Raw genomic sequence first — 26872 nt, 5'->3', positions numbered from 1 at the left:
GCTGCGGCCAAGTCATTACTGCATAAAGTAAAAGATGGAGCACGAAGCATAAAGACAGAGACCCAACGTGCTTAGTTGAGGCCGGAGGTTACACGGAATGGGCACAAAGGGTCCTCACATAACCTTAAAAAAATGTTACTATATGTCACGATGCGCCTCTGGTTCTTTTTCTGCCCCTCAATCTATGCCCTTGAATCGGGTGCGAAAACAGACCAAGTTGCCGCATAAGGCATGAGAAGCCCTTTGTTAAGGGCTCCACAATTATGGTTTATGCCATCCTTATCTCTTGCAGTAAAGTACATATCGGCCAAACCGGACGTTGCTTGAATGTCCGCTTAAGGGATCATGCGCAAAATGTAAGCAAGAAAAGAGATAAGTACGCACATATGGTGGCCCACGTTACTCCGTGGGATTGTGAGGCGCGTTTCTCGGAGACCACCACTGCGGGCAAAACCGGTCGCTTCTTTCCGTGCGCTAATTTCGCAAACAGAAGCGGAAGTCTTGACGCAGAGACGAACCGCGCATGAGACGTAGCTGATTCTTCCATATATCAGGCCAGTCTAGAAGGCTGGTTTTATGGGCAGGTGAAAATAAAAAAGTCTTCCTATATTTCTCTGAAATCAGCTTCTTTACATGAGCAGTTTTCGTACAGAGAGTTCCACCACTGAATGCGAAATCGCAGGATATTGGGCGTTAAATTTGATGATTACCATCTCAAAACACAAACGTTTTTGAAGAACGCGATCAAATAGGTTCGATTACGCTTGCCTTTGCGCTTTCAATATAACTATGTACCTATAATCATGAAGTTGAAAAAGATAATTAACTAATTTCTTGTTATGTATTTATTGATTTCGAAATAAATGGGCCCTTGAAAGCGCCTACACCTTCCGTGCAATATACATTTGCGTAGTCTGTTTTTTATTTCTCCCTAATAGATTATAAGGCTTTATTTCTTTATTAGGTATTCTTTTGTTACCTAGACTTTTTAATAAAGTGACCGATGGTTTAACTTTGAAGGTGTGATTTGCCTTCATTTATTTGTTGGCAATGACTTCCAAATCAAAACAGATTTCATAATAAACATTCCGTTCCTACATGCATGCCAGTAGCTGAAGAAAACCAAGGAAGGCAAGTCAGGTCCAGGAAGAACGGGGGCCAACAGTGGTGCAACAAGACTCATTCTGGAGCCTACGCTTTTACAATGGCACCTGCCGTCGCCGGCGGTCTTGCCCTCAGGCGTGAAGACGAGTCCTGTTGTGAAACTAAGGCTTCGCACGTTCTGCCACTGTTGGTGGCAGTAGGATCCATTCAATAGCAACTGGTCTTCGTGCGGCAGCGAGAATGTGAGGAACTCGCGGCGATAGCAGAGTGGCTATGAAGTCACGCTGTAGAGCACGAGCTTGCGAGTTCGATCCCCGCTGTGGTGGCAGCATTCCGATGAGAGCGTTCTTAAAAGAAATGCTTGTGTGCTTCAAACGGGTGCACACTAAGCAGATAATTTCACAACCGGCGCTGTTAAAAATTTCAAGCTACCTAGTTCTGTTTGATATTTACTGAATCATTGACGCAGTTGAGTTTTCTCGTCCAATAAAACCTGGAAATATTGTAGAATGCGGTGTTATTGGAAAGAACTTCCGTTAAATGGGGGAAACCTCAATGTCTTGAAGTGCTTGTGCCTATGCAGTAATCAGTATTCATTTGGTTAGTATAATCACTAGTCGTGGAATACTTTTCTGCAAGCCAGTCTTCCTGCTTGCCGACCCTGTGCTTTTGTTTCACATATTAGGGCGGGCAAGTGCAACAGGCAGTGAACTGCACAGACCTAAAACTGCCAGACAACGCCAACTGGTGTTGGCGCGCTCCAGGTGAATCGATATCGTGAAAAACAGAGTGCTCCGATTCCCGCCTCGGTATTTCGCAGGGTGAATATCGACCTCTGAAGATATAAAGCACCCAAATGCCGACCTTCACGAGAGGTACAGATTCCCACCTAAGACATTCGATCATATTGAAACGTGTATAACTGCCCAAAATACTCGTTCGATTTCAACTTCATTTTTCAACTGTTTTTTTTTCTTGTTGAAGCGTCTCACGATGTAACAGCTGCATAAAGTATGTTTCAAATTTCTTTTCAAAACGCGACCATTGATTATCGATCTTTCTCGCTGCTTCAGAAAGGAGGCAACTTAAGTGAACAATGGCAAGGACTTTTTTACAGCGAAGCTGTCTATAGCAAGGATCCTGCGGATCGCGTCTGCGCGTAGACCAATAATTTTTTCATACGTGGGCCGATTCCGAAGTGAAGGCAATACTGGGCAGACCCGCGGCTGATGTGGAGCAGGCATTACGCACACCCCATGCGTGCGCCACTCCTCAAGGTAGTACAATGCCGGGCCGACCCGCGGCCCGGCATTTCTCCGAACAAAAGAAAAGAGGACAGCATTGCTACACAAATATTTGCTAATAGATGTCCTGAATATACCGGTAAAGGCACCCGCCACTGTTGCTTATAGGGGATATGGCGTGGAGTTGCTATAGGCATGAGATCGCGGGATCGAATCCCGGCCACGGCGGGGCATTTCGATGGGGGTGAAATGAAAAAAAGGAACATCAATTTAATTATATTAAGGTACACGTTCAATAACCTCAGGTGGTCCACATATCCGGAGTTGCCCACTACGGCGTGCCTTATAGTCAGATTGGAGTTTTGGCACGTAAAACCCCATAATTATTTGTTTATCGCTAAAGGGCCGGATATTGCATGATGGGCTGGTATTGATACACACTATCACACACAAAAAAACACATTCATGGAATTAGTACAGTTTGAATCTGATTACATATAGGGTCCAGCTAGTAAGACGAACATTTCTGCTTAAAACTGATCTTTAATACATGTGCTCTATTCACAACTATACCGCTACGCGCCGTTTGCTGCGCCGGTATACCCCAAATACCTTACGCTGCAGTCGTGGTCAGTGTTTACCACTAGTCCCCAGTGAATCACGAGGTTTGCGCCTGTAGGCTTACTTTTACGAGAAGTAGATCGAACAATCCTCCGCCAATGAACTTTATTTCATAACCTGGCTTCTTGAACGAACAAAGTGAGTTAGTCTTACATTGGTATTAAATGAACATTTCCTCTGTATGAGTGTTAGAGAAGCTATAAGAAGGTCTCGGGAAAATAGCTACTGCCCATGTGCAGCGCGCCAGGGATAGAAGTGCTTGCGGCTACAGCTACTACAGCTACTATATACAGCTACAGGTACTTCGCACATCTAAAGCATACTGTAGCCGATGAACACGACGCTTGTTCCTCGCAGAAAAGAAGTTGTTTACCGAGGAGTGTTACATATTAAAGTTGTGTTTATTTTAATTAATTACGCGAGGCTGACCACTATACGCATAAGATTTGATTTATGACTGGCTTATTTCATATTTTAATCACAATTTCTCGTGTTGTAGCGCTACTTGGTTGTTGCCAACCCCGCTGCCCACCCCCTCAGTGTTATTGTGCTGTACTTCAATGAATAATAATAATAATAATAATAATAATAATAATAATAATAATAATAATAATAATAATAATAATAATAATAATAATAATAATCGTTCGCAGGCCGCGTCAGTCTTGAGAGTCTCGTGCTCTATCAATAAATAACTGCAGAGTAGGAGGAACCATTTAAGCCCGCTGAGCGATTCAGTGAACATTTGAGTCTAGGCTAATTTCCCCGCCCATGTCTTAAGAGTAAGGCTTTTATCAGGCTCTTTATTTTTTTTTTCCTGAACAGCTTTTCTCCACCGTGCGCCTTTCTTATTCCGTTTTGGTTCCAGAGAGCATGCGCCGTGTTCTTGCCGGGTATAGAGCATCATTGTTCAGCAAGCATCGCTGTATTGTCGGCTCCGTTTAGAAGACTGCATTGCATAATATATACCCATTTGGGGTGTTGTAACTGGGTGTCTTGCCCGTTCGGTGGATCCAGACTTGCGAAACGAGTTTAGCTTAGAGCTTCCCGCTTTCACTATTAAATGATCATTCTTGTTGAATGCTCTTTCACTCAAAGAACGCTTGAGAACACTGCAATTCAGGCGGGGAAACAAGCAGCCCCATGATTTTTCTTTCTTGATAATTCGTGTTCTTATTGCACAAAAAATAAAACAACAACAGCAGCAACAACAACAACAACGAAGAAATGTGTGATATAGAACGTTCTCGTTATCAAGAACAACCGCAATGGCATGTTTGCAAAACATACCCTGCGACTTTTTTTGAATGTCGGTTATGTTATAAAACGAAATATTTGCACTTTGCATCTTATTTGACGTTTCCATGACGTCAAATGATACGTTACTTGGCTACCATTGCACCATCTGGCTTGCCTACCTATATCGAGGCCCTGTACAACGTGCGCCAACATCACTGCACATCTCTATGGCTCTCTGCCATCACATGTTGCACCTGTTATATGATCAGCATCGCATTTGCGGGGTGTGCTAACATCAGAGGTACACCTGCCATTCCTGGCTTTAAAAGGGAATGTTAATACAAGTCAGGCTACAATTTCTATACGAGGAACACATCACTCGACTCCATATTTGTGCTTACTGTTTCGTGAAATTTACTAGTTCAGCAGGAGCAGCTGTCATACACGCAAAGTATATATTGAGTCAAGATCAAGACATCTGACGAGTTCTACAGGAGCGGAGCCTTCTGCGCTTCCAACAGCACTCAAATTTTTTTGTCAGGAGCCAGCTCATACCTGGACCCTTTTCCTCGACTCGAATGCAGTGCTCAAAAGTGCACAAAAATCAATGCACCGTCGTTTTTATGGACAACCTTTATCAGAGATGGCATTTAGAGCATCGAGCAACGTAGCGAGCACACGATATACTTTATTATTAGTTACCGGCACACTGTAGCGTAAGCGGAAACAATCGTGCCAACAAATCCGCTCATTTTGCGCACTAAAGTGGCAGATATGTGTCACTACCACTTGCAAGAATAAATGCAGCAGCAACACTTCGCAATATATGCCACACGACAATACCTTTGCCTTGTGGAAAGTAATGAGTTCTTTCAAGTCAATGAGCGCAAGTTCGATTCCTGTCGTTTACGGTGCTCCTAGATTGACTATCGTAGTGACGTGTGCCACCTTAACTTTGGGCGCCGATTCTCGCTTCTATACTCGTCCGTCTCTTCTCATATCTCTTTAAATCCCATTTCCATTTTCCCCGGTGCAGGGCAGCAAACCAGATTTTTCTGGTCAACCTGCCTGCCCTTCCTTTATCCTTCTTCCTCAACGTATCTTTCTCTCTCTCTTACACTTGCCGTATTTAACCTTGCGTCAAAAGGTAACTGCACTGCGAAAGTGTTCGAAGTACCTTATGATTAGCTGCGTATAACACGTATAGAATGGGTGGCATCAAGGAACTAAGTAGCACTTGGCTTAGAATTGAGCTTCTTGGTGCTTAAGCTTACCGTAATAGGTAATACGTCTATGCTTTGCTACGGCATCAAAAAAGAATAGTTATCTCGCATCGTTTGAGTTATTCTGTCATGCTTCAGCAAATAGCTTTACTTGGATCTAGTGATGATGGCCGGCTTGACAGTGAATTTTTTTCGTATATCTACTCCTTTCTTTTTTCGAATTAGAGCTCCTCTGGCTACTATGGCTTCACAAGCACACTTGGTGTCTTTTCGCTAGTTGTCACAACAGATTAGAGGCTAGAGAAGAACGATGTTCAAAAATTACCTCGCGCGCAGTCAATGAAAGCTGGGCCGTTAAGCAAAGCGCGCATGCGAAAGCACGTTCAAATCAAGCGCACATGTAGTAAACGCACATAGGAAGTAAATGAAAATACACATGAAAATCTCTCCACCTAATTGCATCCGCATTGCCCACCTCCGCGTACTGCTAGACAATTTCATGCGGCGAACAGACGCTATATTAAGCCAACATCTCTGGTTTTAACATATAACAGGCTTTGATACTGCGTGAAATTGCTAATGTGTATTCTCGAGCATAATTATTTCCTCAGTGTTCCAGTTTGAAAAAGGCGTAATTGAGCGCACTCTGAGGGAGTCATGCAGCGAAGGTAAATCACGATATGGGTCGTCATCACATGGGTCTGGGCATTCTTTCATCAGATGAACCATCATCACATGGCTATGGGTATTGGCTCCGGTCAAGAATGGGTCAACCTGTTGAAAAAGCCTGGCGCTTCTGTTTTTGAGTGGCACCGCGGAACTGCTTACGGGTAGCTGCACGTGGCGAGTTCAATATATAGGCGTAGCGCCACAGGCATTTTATATCTATATTTCGCAGTTGCTGCTTTCGGAGTTCTAATGTTGCGCAAGTCTTGCTTCCTATATTGCGTGACTCGTTTATTGTAAGCGTCGTTTAATGATGGATTCCAGTAAGACCGGATGGTCATACGCTGCTGTTGACATGCAGAATGACGTTTGTGGCGTATTCCAAAAATTAACTGGTCCCAATAAGTTCGCCTGGAAGAATACATGACACTTTTTCAAGACTCAATCAATCTCAAGCGCCGTCGTGCAGTTCAACGAGTGCCTACCGCGCTTGTTGCGTAACATCCTAACATTGTCGCCGATATGAACTATGATATAGAGTGTACGTACACGTTCGCCCACTAGACACTTTACTTCTGATCCCTTGTAGCAGGCCTTTTCTGCCTTCGATTACTCATGCCCACGCTACAGTGGCCATTTTCCTTTGGAATGAGACTGCCTTTGGCGACAAGTGAAAATATCCTGTAAAACTAAAATGAAACTATGGGCCGAAACTGCCACCCGATTACGAGGCACGGCGTGGCGCAGAACTCCGCAATTGTTTTTACCACCTGTTGTTCTTTAGTGCGCATCATACGCGTGACAACCGAACTCGCTTGCATTTCGCCTCCATCAAAATGGCGCCACCACGGACAGAAACTGAATGCACGACCTCGTTCGTAGCAGCATAACGCCATACCCGCTGAGGTACCATGGCGGGCCTATTATAATAAGGTGCATTTCACACTCAGACGGACTGAAAGTTATGAATCGAATAATATATTTTTTATTTATTTATTTGTTTATTTATTATTCCTCAAAGACCCCAGAGATGGGGTATTACATGAGGGACGGGCTTAGTTTAACAAAACAGTGATTCGAGAGCAGCCTTGAAGTGATGAGCGTCGGAGTGGTGAGTGACGTCGGCAGAAAGACCGTTCCAGTCCCTTGCGATTTTCACAAAAAGATGATCGTAGATGGGATGTAGTCTGCACCGGGGGAGGATACACGGCTTTTCTGTGGTTAATGCGGCTGGGCTGACAGTGAGCTGGTAATATAGCTGAAATCTGGACTGGTGAATGATAGAATTTGTGAAAAAGACACAGTCTAGAAATAAGATGTCGTGACTCTAGATTAGTAAGACCGGCACGGGTTTTTATTTAGGACATGCTTGCATGATACAAATATTCAGAGTAGATAAACCGGGCTGCACGGTTATGAACTGATTCCAATGTATTAGATAGGTTGTGTTGATGAAGATCCCAGGCAGAACATGCATATTCTAACTTAGGGCCGGACATGTGTAACGTAAGCTAATAATTTTACTCGATGGGGAAGCAAGTCAGGTTCCGGCGGAGAAAACCGAGGTTTCGATTCGCGGCATTGGCTAAGTTAATGACATGATGTGACCAAGTTAGGGTAGTTGAAAAGGTTATGCCGAGGTATTTATATGAGTCAACGGGTGAGATTTCGGAGCCGTATATGGTGTATTTCCCGATTGGTGATTCTGTCTGCGACGGAAAGAAACTAGTGAGGTTTTTTAAGTATTTTAAGACATCAACCATTCGTTACACCATAATTCAATGCGTTTTAGGCGATATTGAAGCAAATCCATGTCTGAAGTGTTAGTTATGGGTCGATAAACTACACAATCGTCTGCGAACAATAACATATTAGAAGATATCTCAGTACGAATGTCATTATTGTAAATTAGAAAGAGTAGGGGTCCAAGAACTGTGCCTTGTCGTACGTCCGAAGCGACACATGAGCGTTTAAATGACTGCGTGTTAGCAAATGCAAACTGCTGTCGGATAGTGAGAAAGCTACGTATCCTGTCTACAACAAATGGATTAATCTTGAGACGGGAAAGTTTCAAGGTTCAAAAGAAGGCTCAGAAGTAGGCAAGAAGTAATCCACGGTGGTAAATTCTACCTGGGACGACAGTGAATAAGGTGCAGTAAACTGACAAGCGCATGCGTAGTAAAAACTGCAGAGTCATCCTCAGCACGTGCAGTTGCAATTGAATAATGCCAGTCGAGGGCTTTACTTTGCATTCATGGGGCAGCTGTTAATTAAACGTTTTATTCAGGAGGGCCACGCGCTGAAAACCAGAACACCGTTGATGATGATGATGCGCACGTGCTGATGAGGAAGCTGAAGGCTACTAGAACTGCCACAGTATTAAACTAAAAATACGTGAACTGAGTGCAAAGCGAAAGGATAGACGCGTTGTTTAGGGATTGAATGGTATATTTTAGTAATTAATTTGAACAACAGAACCTTTTCATTTTGCTGCAAAAAATAAGAACATCAAATTTAGAATTAATCGATTTTTATTAATCATTGTAACTTAATGCAGCGGTCAATAATTGCGTTTACTTTTGTAATACTGCTACACGATTTAGTACGCACGAAAATTGTAGGGGCATTAGCTACCCAATTTTAATTTTGCTTAAGCTCCAGCTATAGCGCGAGTTTTCAAAAGTACTACATTTGCGTCTGCCATGCTTAAAGATTTCCTAAGGTAAAGGAATACATTTATCCATCGTTTTGAAGGAGCCGAAGGAGCTTTCTTTTCTTCGTGAACAAAAAGGAATAAGAGGAGAGGATGTAATCTGAGGTATTCTAAGCCTAGAAAGAAAAACAAACGCAGTGATCATGTGCATCATTTTGGCTGTCAATGATTGAAGGTGGAGTATATATATATATATATATATATATATATATATATATATATATATATATATATATATATGGCTTTGCAGGCTATACTCTCCAAAGGTTATCAGTCAAAGGGTCTGAAACACGAAAGATAAAGAATGACCCTCGCGAACAATGTAAGTACCACGAAGAGAGTGCTGCAGAATAGTCATAGGCGTAACTTAAGGCAGATCAACATTATTATAGAGAGCAGGCGACGTAACCGACTATACGGACTAAAAGAATAGAACGTTAAGCAACCTATATCTGCATACAAAATATTCCTGCTAATTCTTCCTTAAAGAATTTAATTGGATTTTGACGATCGTTGTTCTTAATCTCAGAACATAAATGCATGTTCGTATTTTGGAGGCGAAGGGTTGGCAGGAAATGACTGGTGATTTACATATCGCTGTCGAGGATGGTCAATCATATTAGGTCATCTCGTTTGTGCAGGCTCACTGAAAATCGCGAATTGCTGTCCGACCTACCCACACTTTTTGTCAGAACATCATTCTCTGCGAGCCAGAAATTACACCTTAATATCATTGCCAGCTTCGTGTTCGTTTTAGCAGTAGTGGTACCTGCAGAAATATACCATGTGCGTGATCTGTAGAAATACAGAGTGCTTAAATAATGGTCAGCGGATTATCCCTGCTGCCATAAAAAAAAGGAAGCTCTTGCTTTAAGGTACCCTTCTCAAAAGCCAATTCAATCGAGACCGTAAAGGAAAGAATATGACACGTAATTCGTCCTTTCCTTTTGTTTTTCAGCACATTCACATGTTTCCCAAGAGCGCCTTACCAACCAACAGGAAAGCAGCCAAAAATGAAGTGGTAATAGTAGTGATCACGTCAACGCATGATACATGTACAGGATGTCCCAGCTAGCGTTAGCCAAGTTCTCAAAAAGAAAATATTGATTATACGAGGACGCAACCATTGGAGGCACGCTGAAATCGACTGCATCGGCTTTTCTGTAAAATCGAATTCGACTTCCCTTTGACAATGTTACTGAGCGTTTTCCGCGCACAATCAGTGACTGCGAACTAGTCGAGTAGGCAACTGTTTTCACTGAAGGGAGAATTGCGCCGTCAGGGTCTTAGTCGTTCGGGAAAATACACCAGTACCTGCTCCTTCTAAGTATGGAAACAGAGTCGTTACGGTGAACTCCCACAAGGCAGGGGCTTCGTTTCCTTTGCTCGTTATCCGCGTTCGAACGAAGTAATTTGGACTCGACGGGCCAGTTCACCCTACTTCACGGCAGATTTCCCTCTGGCTACCAAAGCTCGCACTAGTCGCGCGGAAGTTGACGTTGCTTTTGCATTACGGCCACACACTGTTCCTATGTTTCTTTTTACTTGTGTAAGTGCCCCTTGTTTAACAGCCGCAGTTGAATTTGTGGAACCCGGAGGAGAGGCATAACTAATGTATATATATATATATATATATATATATATATATATATATATAGTCAGTAGGGTTTTCTGTTCTCTTCGGCCGGTACTGATAAGATGCTAAGTCGCTCACGTGCCCCGCGAAACATACAATAAAAGTCTGCTGTAAGATGTGCGTCGCTATATCGACACAAACCCACAACAGTGCGACGTGCCTGGGACACTGAAGTTGCATGAAGTCAGAGCATAAACTGTGACGTTCAATCATCCGTGTTCATCGGTCGTATGGGATCATGGCACCGTCATTGTTTTCTTTTTCATCCAGTTGGAGACACGATTTATTTTCTATCATTCGCCGTTAGCCTAAGCGTCTTACGGCGAAGAACCGGGTCGTATATGCGCAAGTGTGGCTGTTTATGTGATAGTAGAAAAAAAAAACTGGCTGTGGCTTAGCTAAGGTTAAGCCCAGGATGCGAAGCATACTAGCCTTTATTTTAACGCGACAGCGTTAAGGAGCTCGTGTCGCAGAAAAGCCGGTGTCGTCGGCGGCGGCTCAGGCGTGCCGTGCTTGCTCAGGCGCACATTTCGTTGTCACGCCGAACGCTGCGTTGCTCGACGCTCACCGCGTCCGATGCGGGGCGCGTACTCGAAGCGCCGTAGCAAAGCCACCTAGAAACAGTCTCTGTAGCACGCCGCAACCTTCGCTTCTCATTCCAACGAGCAGCTCTGTCTCCAGGAGGCATCTCACCTCGTGAGTGTCTAGCAGAGGCAAGCGCAGCTGCTTATAGACCGTTTTTTCGTAGGCGCCGCCATATTGCGAACGCAGTGGCGCCGCCTATGAGCAGCGCCATACTGGCTTGGGTGAAAGCGATCTTTCGCATGGCAGGTATACGCTCGGCGGCAGTTTCTGGCGTTTGTTTTCGCGGTCGTGTGGTCTGTTTAGCATGAGGTGCGTGTTTCACGTGGAAAATGGTTCTGTAAGACGTGCTGAAGTTGTTTAAGGCGTCATGGTCAGAATTTCTGCTGGCGTTGAGGTGGACGGAGCATGCAGCGCGATGTGTGCGCACAGGCATATTCGTGCCTACAATCAGCCTCGGAGATCACTTGTGTATTTCTGAATGTTCCAGTCACTAATGTGACCTTATTGCAGTATTATCCTCTATTTCTGAGCTGCGATTTAGGAGCCATGAAACATACGCGACGATCGTAACAGCGTGAGTGTGGGTACCGTTCTGCTACGATAGGAGCTGTGATGTTTTACTTTGACAAGCGTTCAAACTGTTCCCTGCAGGTTACATTGCGTGACTACTGGGTTCGATGGATGAGGTTTCCGCCCCTGAATAAAATAGTTTTGGCAAGTGATAGCAGCATACCTTATAGTCTGAATTACGCTTGTCCAGCAAAGGGACTGTTTACGAACTGCGCGAGCGTTCTAAGCAGTGGTAGGTGCTGGATTATATATATCTTTGTTCTATATACACCGCATTGTCCAAGCATACCGCATCAGCGGTTATATATTTATAAACGTTCTGCGGCATGACCATGCGAGGCCCTATTGCGGCGTTAGCCCGTTTTCTCTTGCTTTTTCGAGAAGGAGGATGATAACCGAATTTCTTTTTCGGTTGTGTTCGTTCCGTTCTCTACGACGCACACACACGTATTACGGAAATTTTGTCCTCAAAAATAGGCATCGAATTCTTTTTATGCGATCGCTCATATATTATGGCTGTATGCAGGCAAAAAATGCAATGCCAAAGCGCACAGCTTACATATGTACCATGCTGGTTCACCAACTGCAGTGATCGCTGTGTTGAGCAGCGCCATCGGCCTCATGCAAGTAGGCTGCTGTAGACATATGGTAATTTGAAGCCTACTAGACTTGAAATGCGCGAGAACGATGCCGGTGCATCACAAATATTTGACTGCGCCTGCCGCTTAGGTGTTTCGTGGTATCCTTAGGTTGGCCGTGCACGAGCATGCGCTCTTATGCTTCATGCTTTACTCCTTACGCCAAGCGATCAGATATTGAGCAGATTTACCATTTCATGCTGCTAATACAGATACACCAGTTTTCTTTGTTGAATTAAAACTGATAAAAGCAAAATAGTTCACAACACATACACACACCGCGACTGATAATGTGCGTATACCGCGGCTGATAAAACAGGTCACATTTTTGCGCCCCCAAAAGATATTTCCGCCTACTGTAGTTACCGATGCACCGAAAGGCTTTCCTGACGACCTTATATGAACGGACATGGCGTAAATTTCCCAAAGTACCATCTAAAACATCTCAAAAACGTTCTGCAGCATGCGACAGCGATACTTCCAAGCTGCGCCGCGCCGGATCGCCCAAGCCAGAGAGGAGGAAAGACTCTCCGCGCGCCCTATCCTCCTCGCCCGATGAAACGGTCTATATACCGCCACGACACCGCGAGCGACGGCGCGAGTTGGATCCCCGTTTCTCCTCTGTCGTGACGTCACGGTGTCACGTGGTATTGAAGGTGACACCACCGCGCCTGAGGAGCTGGGTTGAGCTCTAGTAATATGCTTCGCATAAAAGGACCTGAGTGACAGGCTTGATCGGCGCATGCATGATGGATAGAGCGAGTGGTCCTGCGAAGCATTTTTAGTTGCAAGTTAGTGTTCGTGTGGGTTCGTCAAGCTATTCGTCTTCTGTATTGCACCATTGCTGCTTGACTAAATTTATGCCGACGTAAGGAACGTGACAGGAAGCAGGAACAACTTTAGATGATGCTTTATTCACATAAGACCAGTTTTTGACTCCCCTATCATCTTAGTCTTTATCAACCAGGCAGCAAAAGAAGGTGCAAGAATGCGGTAATCGGTGGTTGCTCCCCCTAGCGTCGTCCTTCTTCGCAATTTTCATGTAAAAGTCCGCCATATCGACAGTGACACTAACAGAAATATTAGTGTCGATATAGGGAATTTAGATTGCGGAACAACGTTTCAAACTGCATTTTATTACACTACAAAAAAAAGAAGTAATGAACACTGACATTCTTAAGCCTTTACTTTTTGTATGAGCAACACCAGCGATTATGTATAACATACCTAAATTGTGGAAGACGCTTGATGATGAATTTACAAACTGAAAGGGGATTGTTAAACTTAGCGAAAGGCTCGCGAGAAAACAGTTATGCAGATCGAACGCGCGCGTTGGCATCTATTACATCGGGTATTCATATCATATGCAGTATTATGGAATGCCTTCTATTGATTTTGACGCTCTGCAACGCGTAACAATATGCAATGTTTATCCGCATGAATCGCACATGTCACAATTTTGTCATACAGTGTTTAGGCATGTACTTTCGACATGTTATGCGGAAATGCAAACGCCAAATCAGGCGCACGCACTTACGTGCACACTCTGAGACCGCAACGTACCAACACCAGGACAACGAAGTCCGCTTCTGTGCAGCGCTTGCTTATAGACTGGTCACTATATGCCAAACAGCGGCTCCATTTGCTAGGTAAGATAAGATGCTTGGTAGGTAAGATGCTTGGAAAAACACGTTTATGTACCACGTAATGAGAAATACAAATCCTGATCACAATGTTTTCATGTTGCTCTATAGTTTTCTCGTTTATAACCCGCCGTGGTTGCTCAGTGGCTATGGTGTTGGGCTGCTGAGAGATGCGCCTTGACAGCCTTATGGCATTCAATCATGGACAGCACTGTGATTAAGATTGTTTGAATTGTAGAGAGAGAGAGAGAGAAATGCAAATGAGAGAAAGGCAGGGAGGTTAACCAGTTAAAACCTCTGGTTTCCTACCCTGCAGTAGGGAAAGGGTAAGTAAAGACGGAAAGAAAAGCGTGACAATAATAAAAGCGTGAGAAAAAGATATGTAGGTTTTCACGCACTCTATGCGAATTGAGTGTTTGATGCCAGGACTACTTGACTACTACATGTATAATATATATAGTATTGCTTTCATTGCAGATAGCACGCAAACTCCCACTTTACGTGGAGGCATATGGGTACCTTTTTTCTGCTTAGGCTCGTTTTCCCCTTTTTTTTACATTTTTGAGTTTCTGGACTTAGTATGTTTCTGTGTTTGTGAGGTGTGTGTGTGTTTTTCTCAACTTTGTATTGGGATAGCTGGATGTAATGTAGCCAACGTTCCCATCAATGTGCAGTTTTTAAACAAACAAACAAACAACAATGAAAGCTAGGCGACATATGATGCTTGTCGAGGTAAGAGTTGTGACGAGACGTACACGCACAAAGAAGCAAGATACATATATTAATACATTTAGGATTCAATACGTCTTGTTCTATACCTGTTCAGCTGGTTGTTCCACGTAAGCGGAGCAAACTTTAAAGAATATTCATATGCCACATACCTGGACAAAACCAGGGTAAGCTTGTCTGCCATAGCCTGAAGATACTCAGAAATGTTTTTTTTTTTTCGCATTCTGCGTAAGTACATAAATAGTCCTATTTGTTTAATCAGCTTCTCAAACGTTATAATTAGCTTAAAAGTGTCAACGAGACAATTACACACAAACATGAAATACTGCCGATCGAGATTTGTATTTCTAAATACTTGGTACATAAATATGTACTTCCAATCATGAAAGAAGCCCGCTAATACAAGAAAAATACACGACAATTTGCCTGTATTCACGGACTTCTCTCATGCTTGGAAAAACACGTTTGTGTACCACGTAATGAGAAATGCAAACCCTGATAACAATGTTTTCATGTTGCTCTATAGTTTTCTCGTTTATAACCCGCCGTGGTTGCTCAGTGGCTATGGTGTTGGGCTGCTGAGGATGGAGGTCACGGGATCGAATCCCAGCGACGGCGGCCGCATATCGATGGGGGCGAAATGCGAAAAGACCCGTGTGCTTTGATTTAGGTGCACGTTGACGAACCCCAGGTGGTAGAAATTTCCAGAGTCCTCCACTAGAGCGTGCCTCATAATCATAAGTGGTTTTGGCACGTAAAACCCCATAATTTAGTTTTCTCATTTACAATTTTCAACTCACTCTAATATTTGAGATATTGATGAATTAATTAGGAATAATTGTGTGATTAGGCGCAATGCAAAAAATTGTCCAGTATCTCCAAGCGACAGCCAGCAACATTACCCTGCTCTGTCCAGCTACGTGGCATTTATTCATTTTTAAACTGTGGCTGTAGCAATGTGGGTCCACCCACAAATCTGTGCTTCACGATTGGTCAAGAATGAGTGGGCACACATTAGGCACTTGCCCAGTGCTGCCACACAATGCAGTTGCCTGAATATTAAAAAAATTTGGAAAATCAAATAAGTCATTGGTTATTAAGTGCTATACGGATATGATTTCTGTGCGTTTATAGACACTGAAATTATCTAACATCAGCTGCGGAAGTGTTCTGTGTTAAGTTATACTTCAGAGAACACTGGTTGGCTCACTAGCACTGTTTTGTGTTTTACTTCCGTGCTATCCATAAAAAAAAGTTTCGTGTGTCCTGTTAGGCGAGATACCAACCGACGGGAAAATACGACATGCTAGGGAAAGACAGCTGTCCTTTTATCTTTCACCAGTATTTTTTTTGTTTGCGTTATAGAACAATGACACAAAAGCTGTTTCTGGCAACATGGCACAAAAAAAAAAAAACGTATTAGCATTACTAACATCTTAGGCGGGTTGAGTCCATTTTGCGTCTCAGAATCGGGCGGATACGCCGAAGAGGACAAGCAGACAAGCCGGATCTGAGACTGTCTCTCGCAGAGGATGGGCTCTATTCTGGACACGCATGGCGGCTGCACGGCCGCCATTACCCGCCATGTTTACTCTCTGATTGGCTGTCGAGAGGTCACGTGTTTTAAAATTTGTGCCGGGAAGCGGAAGTATTGCAAAATGCAATTTTGCGTTTTCATCAAGATGACGAAACGTGACGTGGAGCTGCAAATTTTATGGACTAATACATTTTTTTGGTCCTTGGCAGATATATTGTGATGTTAGTGCTTCAAAAAGAATGTGAGCGGTAGCGTGCAGAAGTCAGTGCAATGCATCTGCGATTGCGCGAATATGTGGTGGCGATTCAAGATATGCGCCATGCCAGCTTGCTGATTGGCTGAAGGAATACCTCGTGAGGAGCGTCACAGGAAGGGCTGTTTCGTAATCGTCATTTTGACGATGCGTGACGTTGCACTGGGCCGCCATTGCTGAGATTTTCCGCCATAATTTTTGGTGCGACGAGCCGCGCGAATTATGCTAATGAGCAGCCATATGCAATGGCAGCCGAGAGGAATGCGTATCGCCACATTTTCCCCATCGTTTGGCGCCACGAAATTTTTTTGTTCATAACGCGTGCTCATAGTATTTGCATCGCTCTCGGGTGGTGTTGGCATTTGTGTTTGGGGCCATCATTTTTTTAAAGAACGCGTTTATACAAAATAATATTGGTTGAACATAGCAAACTTTCAGCAATATTGTCCACTTTTCACTGCTGCATTTGTATTGTAATCGAGATTAGTGCCTTTTCGCACAATCAGACGTTATGACAACGGCCTCTTTCTAATTTATAAAAAGAAATGTACGCAAGGCGGCGCTTTGAAGTTTCCTCCCCCCGCGGTGCGAGTAACCAGCGAAATGAACAAGAGATGGCAGCGCCGGCGCTTGCGTCGCGCTAGTGGTTATCTCTGGCGCCCGCAACGCTATCAGTGATATTCGGCCGTTTCTCTGCCAGCCGAGTCGGGCTGAGTCACTTACGTTTCACGAAATAGCGATAACGTGGCCTAGAACGTGCGCGCATCACCACTGGTAGGTCGCGTATGTTGTCTCAAGCAAGAAAACAAGCGCGTTGGCGCCAACATGCGATGACTCATTGCATTTTCCGGGGACACGCATCCTAGCTATTGAAGCAGACGACGGCTTGTACGCAGCAGACGACGGAAGCGCGAAGCGTTTTCGACGGAACAATCATACGCTTTGAGATAGCTGCTTTATTTTTACTGCGGAGGAAAACTGTTTTACGTTACCGATAACGCTACATTCAGCGTCTTCATTTCAGTTTCTTAGGCAAAACGTCAAGTTGGCGTCACGTTACGTAAGCAAAACTGGGCCACCAGCGCCATTTTGTTTGCGTCGCGCCTACGTCACGCACCGAAGAAAATGGCGGAATGTCCAGAATAGCGCCCGATAATGGCAACAGTAAATACCAGTGTCTACAGCAGAAATTCCATTTTGCGTCAAAGCTAGGTCAAAGCCTAGCGAAAGCTCCTGATGTCAAGGCAGAACGACCCGTGGAAGCGTAGATACGACGAGCTCTTGTTGAGACTACCATAAAGTAGTAATTTAGATTGCTAGCATTGGGGGGTGACATTCTCGGGCGATTGCTTTTGGTGATGGTTGCAACTTGGCGAGGTATCGCGTGACTATGCCGCTGTAAGGACCACAACATGTTTGGCATCGTGCCAGGAGCGGTGGTGCCCGTAGGTGTGTACGCGTCGGCCGATTGTGACTTGAACGATAAATAATGATTAGTAATATATGAAAATGGGGATTCACTGGAGTGGTTTGCGAAAGTTACTCGTAGGTTGCTCCTTCCTCATATATATATATATACATATATATACACATATACACACACACACACACACACACACACATATATATATATATATATATATATATATATATATATATATATATATATATATATATATATATATATATATAGTGCCTTATCCTTATGTGATGGCCCTTAAGCGTGGAAAGAGAAAAGCAGCAGGCAGGGAGGTTTACCAGAATAACGTCCGGTTGGCTACCCTACACCGGGGGAATGGGAAAGGGGAACAAAAATGACAGGGACAGAGAGGAGGGAAGGAAAAAAGAAAATTAGCGGTAAGTTCGCTGGCGCGTGTGGTCTAATAGAATTCGCAAAAATAGTCACAGACGCTCATACAAGCCCGTCGTCTTCAAGAAGCACAAAAGCGCCTTCACCAATTTATGGGCCGACGAGCGATGGAGGCAGTGTTTCAGCAGCACCTGCACAGAAAGTGGCCGATTGTCCAGTTTTTGGAGAGGGTTAGCAAGCTCTCGTCTTTCTAGGGCATATCGTGGACAGGGGCACAGCAGGTGGCGGATATTTTCGAAAGAGATATTATTTTTCCAAAACTATCATTATACTAAGCTTGCCCATGTGGCGGAGGAAGCGGCGATCGCTCTGGCTTTTCACAGCTCAAACGTTCCCGCTATCGTCTTCTCGGACTCGCGCACAGCGGTTAGATCCTTCTCGTCCGTCCTCATATCTGAACAGGCGTACAGTATTGTGATCAAAGCACTTCAAAGGACTATAGGGAGAGTACCGAAGGAGGATACCAAATCTCGAGGTTCCCAGCCCATCTAGATAGCTCAATTAACCCGCTTGGATGTAATCCTAACGAGCAGGCCCACCGGAGAGCGCGTGATTTCACGCGCCGCTCTGTCGCGAGTAGCCACGCTTGGAATGAGGTCAACATACACAAAGATCCATTAAGTACATTCCACGAAATTTTTTCCCATTATCGACTAGGCAGGAGGACATTTCCACCCCCTCACCCCAAATTGTACAAACATCAGGCTGCCACACTAAGACTCCTGCAAACCCGTTCATATACCACTCCTCGGTCTCTTAGGAAAGATCCTGAATACTCACATTCGTGCCCCAAATGTGGTCATGACTCATGCTCCTTTGACCACATGCTCTGGCTGTGCCCAGCCCTTAACGCCTCTCCACCCATCACGAAAGAACAATGGCAGGAATCTCTCAAGAGCAGCAATCTCCACAATCAACTCCAGGCTGTCCAGAGGGCCCACGACATTGCCGCGGGACTTGATCTCCCGGTTCCATCGTGGGCGGAGCCACCGACATGACCTTCTGGAGCCTTCGGCTTTGGCTCCCCAGAGGTCTCAGTCCCTCAGGACTCAAATAAAGTTCTTGTCATGCCATGTCATTTCATTATGTTACACGCCAATCTACACCGTTTTTGTAACACGTTTAAATGAACGCCTGAAACCTGTAGTCTTAAACAAGAAGCAGAGCTGGACAAAATACAGTATTAATAATAAAAAGAAAACAGGGCCATGCATCCGTTCCGAAAAATAAAGTATGCAGGCCCCATGGGTTGCCCGAATCCATTGGAAACAAGTTTCCATCAGTGTTAGCAAGAAACAGTGTGATGGGCGCGATCAAGTGGAGCGCGTTTTATCTAGAGCCGTCTAGCTCAACATAATGTTTTGGCGCTCGAACACGATTAGTTCACTCACGACGGCAAAGGAGTGACGACGATGTAATGAAGACGACAATCTGATGACGACGCCACTAGATTATATATATATATATATATATATATATATATATATATATATATATATATATATATATATATATATATATATATATATATATATATATATACTGAATGGCGACGATTGCACGACCATAACCGAATGACGAAAATAGCGTGATGGCAACGCAGTGATCAAGATGAACTGATGGAAAAAGTAATGACGAGGAAGTTATGACACCAATAGGATGACAAATCGCGAATAACGACAGGGGTATGGCGATGACGGCCATGATGCCAGCATTACGTCATCAAGCTTGTGGCGTCTGTAGATGACAATGACTAGATGACAACCGTATGATGAAATAGGAACGAGGATGATAAAGCAAACGCAACGCGCCTATCGACAACAATTTAGCCATGAACTAATAACACCGACTGAATGATGATCCGTTAGCAAACATTCTGGCAACCAACTTTTAACGCCCAAACTTTCTCAAGTGAAGTTAGCTTAGTAGGACTCGTTGAGGAACTGTCAGGCATTGTTTGGGATATCATTGGCCTTACTCAGGTTAGACGAATGCTGAGAATTATACAGTGCGATCTAACGGCCACGTCCTCTGCTATAGAGGACTCTCACATAAGAAGCAATCAGGGGTAGGATTCCTAATCCACAAGGAAATAACGGGCAACATTGACGAATTCTACAGCATAATGAGAGGATAGCTGTAGTCGTAATAAAACCTAATAAGAGGTATACAATAAAGGTAGCACAAGCCTACGCTCCAACCTGCAGTCATGATGATGAGGAAGTGGATCAGCTTTATGAAGATGTTAAATTAGCGATAAGAAAAGTGCAGACTCTACATATTGTATTAATGGGCGACTTCAATACAAACGTGGGGAAAAAGCAGGCTGGTGAACAAGCAAATGGCAACTATGGCGTCGATTCTAGGAACGCTAGAGGAGAGATACTAGCAGAATTCGCAGAAAAGAATAAGCTCCGAATAATCAACTCCTTTTTTAGGAAACGTAGCAACAGAAGGTGGACCTGGAAAAGCCCTAATGGTGAAACAAGAAATGAAATAGATTTATTGCTTTCTGCCGACCTCAGCATAGTGCAGAATGTAGAAATGTAAGGTAGTGTAAAGTGCAGTGACCATAGGTTAGTGAGGTCTAGGATTTACCTCAATTTGAAGAGAGAAAAGTAAAATTGGTCAGGAAAAAACAGGCCAGCCTACACGCATTAAGGGTAAAAGCAGACCAATTCAGGCTGATAGTTGGAATCTAATACGCAGCCTTAGAACACAGAGAGGAAGATGACATAGAGGTAATAAATGAAACCGTAACTAGGCTGCCTTCAAAAGCAGCAATTGAAGTTGGAGGTAAAGCACCAAGGCAACGAGAAAGTAAGTTCTCCCAAGTAATAAAGGATCTAAAAAGGAACGACAAATAATGAAAGTATCTAACTCAAGATATCATATAGAATTCTCGGAACTGTCAATATTTATCAACAAGGAGAACGTAATGTATATTCAAAATTATAACGTGAGAAAGAATGAGGAAACAGCTAAAAATAAATGTGTCATTAAATCAGTGAGAAGGAAACGTGGCATATGACAAACCACGATGTATGCACTGAAACATAAGCAGGGAAATATTATCAGCAATCTCGAAGATATAGCAAAAGCAGCGGAATAATTTTATACTGACCTGTGCAGCACCCAAAGCAGCCATGATACCTCCATTCGAAGTAGTAAGGAACAGATTACAGAGTCTCCTTGTATAACTCGCGATTAAAATGGAAGGGCTTTGCAAAACATGAAACGCGGAAAAGCGGAAGGAGAAGATGGAATAACAGTCGATTTATTCAAAGATGGAGGAGATATAATCCCTGAAAATCTGGCGGCCCTTTATACGAACCTTCTATCGACATCAACAGTCCCAGAGAATTCAAAGAAAGCCAATATTATGCTATTCGACAAAAAAGTGAGGTGTTAAAGAATTGAAAAATTATCAGCCCATTAGCCTATTTCAAGTTTTTTATAAAATATTCACAAAGATAATTTCGAATAGAACCAGGGCAAAACTAGATTTCAATCAACCAAGGAAACACGCTTGCTTCAGGAAGGTATGCTATAGAATGTATCGCATCCGTGTCATCAATCAGGTAATCGGTAAATCCGCAGAGTGCAATGAGCCTCTCTATATGGCTTTCATAGATTACATAAACACATTTATTTTGTAGAGATAGCAGCAGGCATAGCGGCTTTACGTAATCAAGGAGTACAGGACGCTTACGTAAATATCTTCGAAAATAGGTACAGAGATGTCACAGCTACCTTGATTCTCCAGAAAAAAGTAGGAATATACCTACAAAGAAAGACGTCAGACAAGGAGACACAATATCTCCAATGCTATTCACTGCGTGTTTGGAAGAATTATTCGAATATCTCAGCAACCTTCGGTTAGCAGATGATGTTGTCCTGTTCAGCAACACTGGGGTCGAGTTACAATAAATGATTTAGAACCTTAACAAGGAGATTGTAACAAGGGTTTCAAGATTATTATGCAGAAGACAAAGGTAATGGTCAGTAGCCGGGCCAGGGAACAAGAGTTCAGGATCGCTATTCAGCCTCTAGAGCCTCTGAAGGCTTACATTTACCGAAGTCAATTACTCACAGGAGACTCTGATCATGAGGAGGAAATTCACAAAAGAATAAAGATGGATTGAAGCGCATAAATCAGACATTGTCCGCTCCTGACTGAAAGTTTTCCATTATCATTGAAAGGAAAGGTGTGCAATCAGTGAATTTTGCCTGTGGAGACTGATGAAGAACGTTGAGAACAAGTTAAGGACAGCGCAAATAGTGATGGACCAAAGAATTTTGGTGCAACGTTAAGAGGCAGGAAGAAAGCGGTGCAGATCAGAGAAAACACGGGGATAGCCGATATTCTAATTGACATTCTAATTGAGCAGATCATGTATGCGCGTAGATAAGATAACCGGTGGATCATTACAGTTACAAAATTGGCGCCGAGAGAAGGGAATAGCCGTCGAGGACAGCAGAAGACTCGGTGGGGCGACCAAATTAGGAAATTCGCAGGCGCTAGTTCGAATTGGTTGGCGCAGGAGAGGGATAATTGGAGATCGCAGGGAGAGGCCTTGTTCCTGCAGTGGATATTAAATAGGCTGCTGCTGCTGTTGCTGATGATGACGACGCTATGCGGAGGTGACTCGTCAGGCCTTGGGACACTGGAATCGCTGAACGATCTCAGAAATTGGGCGCGCTATGCGCTCATAACTAGCGTTTCAGATGAGTTTAGATGAAGGGAAGCTCATTTGAACAGTTGCTGGCGATCAACGAAAGTGAAAATGGAGACATCACGAGAATTTACGGTGAAGCGGGAGCCATGCGTGCCGCCATGTTCGACAACGCATTTGTTTAGCGTCGCTCCTTTGCCAGCGTTAGCGTCTCATCGCAAACTACCGAAAATCGCGTGTGGCCGGAAAGCGCAAGCTCTGTATTTGCATTAATGCACTTCAGGGGTGATCCCACCGTGAGCAACTAGTTTGTTGCGTTTGTAGGCGATCCCACCGTTAGCAACTAGTCTCTTGCATACTCCAGGGTAGCGTACCGTACTGCTGTCGAGAAGTAGCGACGCCTGCCTTTCGAAGCTCGACCGACATTACTTATTGGGTAGCGTAGCGTTGTCGGCGGGCTGCAGGCATCCGGTAGACCATGGCGACCAAGCAAGGGCGAGACGAGTTGCTAGTGCGAAACTTGCACTGTTTATTCAAAGGTAGTTGAAAGAAAATAAGAAGAGCATGATGTATATGTATGAAGTATATCACAAGTACATGTCGGAGCCCCTTAAATAGTCTCTCTACAAGTGTGGGCGGGCTCTTGCTTTCGTCGAAGACACGTGACAGGCAGAGAGAGAGGACCCCTCCCCCTGCATTACCGAGCACGGGAAGGAGAAGTCGATCTTCTTTTCGACGAATCCTGGGAGAAGGCCCTTTGTGCCCAAGCTGACTGACGTTGCCCCTGGCAGGAGAAGTCAATCCTCTTTTCGGTGAATCCGGGGAGAAGATCGGGTGAATGACCTCTTCGGCGCCGGGGGGTCCGACCAAGCAAAGGGTAGGGGGATGACGTATCGCCCGAGTAGAGGGTAGGGGGACGACGTATCGCCCGAATAGAGGGTAGGGGGATGACGTATCGCCGGAGTAGAGGGTAGGGGGATGACGTATCGCCCGATTATAGGGCAGGGGGATGACGTATGGCCCTTGGCATCCGACCATACCTAACAGCATACTGCGCATGTGCACTAGGGCGCGCGCAACGAACTGCGTACACTAAGTGCTAGCTCACGCTTTACTAAAACTCTCTGTTATGAAGAAAGATTAGGAAGAACTCGGAAGCAATCTTATTTGTAACCTATTTCGGCAGTAACTAGGATATGTAATTCGGTCCTGTACAAGGAGTTTGGGCCAAAGGCCGCATTTTCTTTTGACTGGTTGCCCCGATGATCTCGTTTTTTTTTGTCGCAGTGATGCTCGGATACTTTCGTTATATTCTCGTCTTGAGTGCCTGGAGGCTGCTCAAGATTTTGGCTCAAGGTGTCTCGCAGGTCGGCGACAACGGGAGCTCCTAGCATGAATTGCTTAAGCGGTGCCCACGTCCCTTCGCCTACGGTTGCACACAGATGTTCAAGGCGGCACGCGGGCTGTGGGTCGTTCTGCGCAAGCTGCGAAGAAAGCAGCCGACGCCACGTGCGTCGAAGTATAAAGGGGGGGGGGGGGTGGCATTTCGGCTGGCGCAACGCGAGTGGCGTACCGTGGCTGCAGGAAATGGTCACCGGTTTGCCGATAACGTTGCCATATAAATGGGCCTAATGTTTACCTGGAAGCGCTGGCGGCGAGCGCTATGCACGAAAGCGAGCTTTTAGGTTGTTCTTTCAAAGCCAAAGCTTTACTGGCCGTGAACTTGCGATTTCGCCATGGGCGTGCTCTAAGGAGGCACATGATGTCACACCGTGTTCCTCGTCACACCGCATCCCTCGTCCATGCATTCGCCTTAATGTCCCTCTTTAGTTCGCCTGAGCTCGCGTGCGCCGCACCCACTGTTGAGGCGGCAGTATGGACGCCGACAATCCTGATAAGCAGGAGGAGGCCTGCAATCGACATCGGAACGAGATGAAGAGGAAATGAATCACCCAGGAAACAAACGAAAAGGGCGCCGAACGACTGGCTAAACGCCGCAACATAGCTAGAAAACCAAACTAACCTGGACTTGCAATCAACATTAACCAAGGCTAACCATGCTATGTCTTAGCTACGTATATCCTGGCATAACCGAGTTAAGTCACTGCCAATTTTTTTCTCTTCCTTCGTCACCGCGCTGCGCTGCCGCGGATGTCGCGGATGGATTCGAACACCAGAGCTCGAGCACAAAAGCCCGATTTCGAAACCATTACGCCACGAGCGCATTTTTTCTTTATTTCCAGACAAGCGGCAAATACATCAATACGTACTGATGCCACAATCAGACAATATTCACTTTCCTACCGCTGCGCTTGGAGCTCGCGGTTGAGATTCCAAAACTTTCATTTTGGCAAGGGCATCCATCGACAACAACAGTTCATCGTCATACGCTAACTTCTGAAACACTCCCCGTAGTTTACTGATATTTTCAACAAAATAGGAGTTTACTGTTCTCACATTTATATAACAATTCCTTACAGCCATGCGGTTTCTCCAGATACTGTGCAGGCCGAGAAGAAAGAACATGTCATAAGGTATACTGTCTTGCACTATGGCAAGGGAACGAATACCATGCGCTGTTAACGGCAATTCTTTTTTAAATAATTCTTTGCATATTATCCCAAAAGAAGACCACCCTTCAACAGTCTAGAAAAACGTGTTTTATAGTTTCTGGTTTCTTGCCAATGAAACAGTCAGCCCCTCATGGTAAATAGTGCCCTCTTTCTTCTAGCCATGTTTTCGCAGGCAAGATGTTAGGATGCAGTTTAAAAATGAATGTTTTCACTCCCCCCGGTACAATCATTCGTTTCACACGTTTTAGCACATCTTTCTTCTGGCCTTCGTGGTAGAGTGATCGATATAATAGTTCTGGGAACATTATGTCTATTAAATCAGAGCTTACCCGCTTACGTCTAACTGTAGCCAAATATTCTATGGAAGAGTGGTGGCTTAAAAATCTAAATGCTACGAACACCTCACGTAAAAATTTACTCGTTGAGTAACACCCACCCTCCCTCATCGAGGCAACAAAGTTGGGTAAGACATTGCTTAATCGGACTTGAATAACTGTTCGCAAGAAAGGATTTGTCGCGTCTCGTAAGAACAAAAATCTACAAACCAGTTGCATTAGGTATACATTCGGTAATTACAAGCCCCCCAAGTTGTTACTGCTTATTCTTTCATATTCAGACTGCCACACAACAACAGCAAATACTCTATGTAATTTCTTAAAGTTGAATAAGGTACAGGTCAGGTCTTGCATGAGATACCACAGCTTGCTTACCAAGAAGATTCTGCAGATAGCCGCACGTACGTATATGGAGAGGTCATGTCCGGCCCACTTATCAGTTTGAGCTTTTAATTCCTGCACTTTGCCATTCCATAAGTCTTTAGTGTCTCGATGTGTGCCTAATGGTACACCAAGATAAATCCCAGGCGTGAGCTTCCACTGCACACCTTCAAAAACACGTGGCGTTGTTTGCCACCGGCCACGCCACAAGCCGACACACTTATTCAGGTTTATATTCCTCTCCGTCATGTCACAAAACTGACGCATAATTGTCATGGTAGCTCGAACACTCTCCTTATCAGCATAGAAAACAACACCATCATCAGCGTAAGCTAATAAACGCACCTCACACCCTTCTAGGCTGAATCCTCGCACATCCGGACTATCAATAATTCTTTTACAGAGAGCCTCTAGATATATTGCGGACAGAAGAGGTGACAGTGGGCATCCCTGCCGAACAGAGGAACGCACTTCAATCCTTTCAGTTAGCTTATGGTTGGCAATGAGGGTAACTGTAGAATTATCGTATGCCATTTTAACTGCCTCTGTCATCAGTGATCCAACACCGACATAACCAAGAATTGTAAACAGGAGATCGTGACATACTCTGTCGAATGCCTTATTTAGATCAATTTG

This window comes from Dermacentor albipictus, chromosome 1 (assembly GCF_038994185.2).
Source record: "Dermacentor albipictus isolate Rhodes 1998 colony chromosome 1, USDA_Dalb.pri_finalv2, whole genome shotgun sequence".
In the NCBI taxonomy this organism is placed as follows: Eukaryota; Metazoa; Arthropoda; class Arachnida; order Ixodida; family Ixodidae; genus Dermacentor; species Dermacentor albipictus.
The sequence above is the reverse complement of the archived record's forward strand: the minus strand, read 5'-3'. Positions refer to the sequence as shown.